This window comes from Morone saxatilis, unplaced genomic scaffold, assembly GCF_004916995.1.
Source record: "Morone saxatilis isolate NCDOM2014 unplaced genomic scaffold, NCSU_SB_2.0 Contig7, whole genome shotgun sequence".
NCBI lineage: Eukaryota > Metazoa > Chordata > Actinopteri > Moronidae > Morone > Morone saxatilis.
The window spans coordinates 8,860,462-8,864,919 of record NW_023340246.1 but is presented as its reverse complement, the minus strand read 5'-3'; the positions used below and the strand labels follow the sequence as shown (position 1 = coordinate 8,864,919).

Here is a 4,458-nt window from a genome sequence, read left to right as displayed (position 1 = left end):
GAGTACAATCTTTTTTTTCCGTGCCAATTGTTTTCCACCTCTCCGAACTAAGTCTGCCTGACCACTAGCTCCACACTGTTTGAAATTGGCTTCAGCCTAAAAATAAAATAACTTTAAGGTAACATTCTTTCACGGAGAAAATGAGGGAGGCACATGGAAAAGGGCAGAAAGATGGAGATACAGAGGAACAAACAGAGAGGGAGAACGAGAAAGGGCAGGAGGCAGAGAGAGAGAGAGAGAGAGAGAGAGGGAGAGAGAGAGGCAAACACAGATAAAAAGTGGCAGCAGAATTAAACACAGAAGGAGAAGGAAAGCTAGAGAGTAGGAAAAGATAGAGAGAAAAGGCAACAGCTCAGCTGTGGAATCTCCTCAGTTTGAAGTGACGCAGATAAAGATGTGTAGACACCAAGAGTTGCTGATCCCTTCTTTTTTTGCTGCAATAGACAGACAGCGTGTTCACTATAGCACGTTTTTGGTCAGAATAATCAAGGTTGTTCCAAGAAACTGTAAGTCATTATCTGGTCACAGTATATTTTTTGCAATGATAAATATCACTACATATTATTAGTTTGAAAATAAGGTGGTTGTCTTGAAACAGGCTTGTCATTACGAGACAGAATTAAAAACATCTGACTGTGTCCTCTGGATCATTTGATTTGAAATAAACTTGTTAAGTTTGACTTCAAGAAAAAATTGTGAACTGGCCTTTCTATTTTAGCTGCGCAACGGTGCCAGGATCTAGTACCCTTGTAAGAAACAGGCCTTTAGGAACCAAAACCAGTCATTTTAGCATCGGAATCAAGACAGTCAGGAGGTGAGCTGCAGGAAGGGAAAGTACTCTAGAATCCGTTAATTGCAGGGTGAATAAGATGAACACATTCATCATTTTAGCGCTTTATGTGGTCAGCAATGATACCCACAAAGCCACGTTGTATTTAATTCAGACAGATGACTGATTATCCAGAGCTGCTTGACTTACAATCTGCTTTGTATAACACGGTGAGATAAGCACAAGCAAAACAGTGCCGGTGTGCAGGACTGTGAGCAATGAGACTAGACTACAGGCAATAATTATTGTTCATTTCATGCCAAGTAATCACCTTATAAGAGAGCAGTCAGTCAAATATTTACTGTCCACAAAGTTAAACTGAAGCCCCAACGTATAGAGAACAAATCCTTTTCAGTCCAGTTCTGGGGCGCATTCAAGCACACTGGTATTCTGGACATGTGCTGAGCTGCCAAAAAGTGCCTCGGGATGTGTTTGGATTCCAGATAGGTTCAGGATAAGACATCAGGTCATGAACAACGAGGGTAAACATGGGATTTCCTTGTTGGTTGAGTGACGCAGTTCGAGAGAGGCAGGAAACAATCTGAATGGCTTGTGACTCGAGTAGCTCACTAACCACCAGGGCAGCGTTTTTTCACACTGTATAATCACTTCTCTCGGTTTATTGGACGCTAACAGCCACTGAGTTGCAGTGAAAACGACACAATTCAGGCCCCGGAGCGGATAAAGCGGGTTAGAGAGAGAGAGAGAGAAAGGGGGAGGAAAGGAGACAGTGCAGGATGGGGACTGAAAGAGGAGCTTGGAAGGAAAGAGAGGTGTTTACAGGCTATTTTGGTTTAGCTGTCTGTTCTGAATCTTTCATGCAGAAGTAGTGGATTTACTTTCTGTGAGACGGCTCAGTTGCTGTAATGAAGCGGCGCTGGGCACTAGGAAACATTTTCACACTGCATGTTTCACATGGTTAGCTGCTTCCCAAATCCTTTTTTCCCCCCCCCTTTCTCTCTTTGTACTAAAGGACAGCTCTGGATTGTCTGAATTCGTAGTGAATTGTGCTCGTCAAAAGGTCCAGTTTCCCCAAGAAAATTAGAAAAGCCATAATACAGCACATGTTTTATGTTTTGTCTCCTCAATCCCAGCCAGAAACTCACTGGTCTCACCTCCCTGACAGATAACGTCGTCCAAAAAGATACACATGTCTACAGAAAACACGCGAGACTGTCTGTGTTGACATTCCAGACCCGTTAAGATAGCACATTACTATCAATTAACAACAGCCACGAAGCAGCACAGTGAAGCAAACCATGACCCTGACCATGAGTTCGTGTCGTGCTCATGCGCCTCGATGAGCGTGAGCCTCCAAAACAGGCAGCCGCAATAAAAAGGGATAAAAAGCAGAAACAAACGCTTTGTCGTTGGGATGATTCTGGTATAGCAGCACACGTAAACTGCCTCAGACTGTGTTTCAGGGCTGCTTCGTGTCAGATTGAGTGGGACTGTGTGAGTGTTCGAACGGTCCACTTGCCTACACAAGTGGGCAATAAACCTACATACAGTGCGCTCAAAGCAACTCAGCTGAGAGAAAGTTTAGAAGCTGCTGATGATTATTATTCCTTGTAAATGTACATAAGCAGATGGTAGGTTGATGCGACAATGCAATAATATGCCGTCAGATATTCTCACACACTCACACACAATCCATGTTAGAGCTCTGGGCGTGTTCATTGTGGGCAAGGTTAACCACGATGTATCAATGAGAAGTATTAATCTATGGAAATGTTTGATTTTTATTTGAATATTTGCAGATTTTGAGATGATGCAACTTTGTCAGGTATTCAACCAACTAGATCAGCCCAAAGCAAACATTCCTATCTGCTTATTTATACATAAACAGGTCCTCGATAGAGTGTCTGGAAACGTCATTATGTCACAATATATAGCAATAGCACATCTAGTGTAAGTTACTACACCACAACAGAAGAGTTCGTCCATATCGCCCACTACTAGCAGATGGGATACTCAAAGCTTGGACCCCCACATAAAGCTTAATGGTTCCCAGAGGGGGGAAAGGCCTCAAGAGGGCCTTAGAGGAAATCCAAAGAAAATAAAGGAATAACTAGACGTGCAACAAATAGCTGATTAATCCATCAGTCGAGTGACAGAAAATAAATCATCACTATTTTGATAATTGATTATTCGTTAAAGCAAAAATACCAAACTCCTCCGTCTTCTCCTGTTGAGCATTGTTCTTTTGTATCAGTGTTTACTGATATATTTGCGTTTTGGACAGTTTACAAGCTGATGTTTGAACACTTTAGACTAATGTTATTAATATAATATTAATAATATTTAATGTTTTTTTTTAACTAATTTCTGGCATTTTATGAACAATGAATCCACAAAATAATGGGCAGATGAATCAGTAATGAAAATCATTAGTTGCAGCTAATTGAGTAATGCTAATATAATGCAAATGTTGGGTTTAGAGCTGCAACGATCCACCGATTAATCGATTAGTCGTCAACCAATAAATTAATCGGCAACTACTTCGATATTTGATTAACTGTTTTGAGTCATCTTTTAAGAAAAAAAGTCAAAATTCTCTCATTTTAACTTCTCAGATGTGAATGTATTCTGGTTTATTTATTCCTCTATGACATTAATATATCAATGAATATTTTTGGGGAATATTCGAGACATCACTATGAGCTTGTCTGACATTTTGTAAACCAAACCACAAACAGATTATTTGAGAAATGAATGGACAATAAAAATAATCGTTGCAGCCCCAGGTGGGTTCCTACAGCCGGTCCCTATTGGATCTGGTTGCAAGCTCAAAAAATGATAATGTTAATCCCAGAGTCTGACAAATATCCAGTCAAATCTTTGATCACCTCCAGATCTCCTTTTAATCAGCGATGTACAGAACATTCAGATGTCTGCTGTTGATTAGCTGAGGGGCAAATTGTGCACAATCTGGACAAACTTGAGTTTCAGTTATTTGTTAGTTAGTTAGTTCTTCAGCATGACTTTTGTTACATGCAGTTGTTGAAAGCTTAGTATAAAAGGATCTGATAAGGTCTTTGAAACGATTCTGTGTTAATAAATTCAACAATGTCTTATCTCTAAAAGTATGGCTGAGAATGAGTCAACAGTATTGCTGCGCATCATTAGAAAGCAGCTAAACGTGCGTGCATCTGTAATCACAAAACACTGATTAAGACAAAAAAAGACAAAAAAAGTCAATAAGACAAAAATATTTTTAGCTAATAAACATTTTTTAAATTAAAAACAAGGATATATTTGCTTTAAAACTACTTACATAGATTGGTTTCCCCACTTACTAAAAGGATGACTAGGCCCCCCCCCCCGCACTGGAGCTGGTGGTATTAAACTGTAATAAACTCTCTCCAACAGCAATAATCTCCTCAGATGGAGGTCCTGCCAATGACAGCAGGCCCTGTGTTATCTTACCTCTGCGCTGTCCTCTTCAAGGCTTCTCCGGGACACTTTTATTGGTCTGAGTGATATTACAGCCAGATACCAACAGAAATGAGCAGAGGATGACTCTCCTCTGTCTGCGTGTCTGACACTAGAAACACACACAACATGCAAAGATGCGGCTCCTCGTGCACCAGGACAACTTAGTATCTGCTCCTCTCTCTCTCTCTCTC

General features: G+C 40.5%; 1 protein-coding gene across 2 annotated transcripts in view; it reads right to left on the bottom strand.

Annotated features, from left to right (window-relative positions):
- itpkb (inositol-trisphosphate 3-kinase B) overlaps window positions 1-4,452 on the bottom strand; it is a 28,041-nt gene extending 23,589 nt beyond the window's left edge. For both annotated transcript variants that reach the window (XM_035678157.1, XM_035678158.1), the window contains exon 1: window positions 4,259-4,452. The gene's annotated coding sequence lies outside the window, so the exon portion shown is untranslated. The remainder of the gene's footprint in view (window positions 1-4,258) is intronic.
- Window positions 4,453-4,458: the final 6 nt, after the last annotated feature.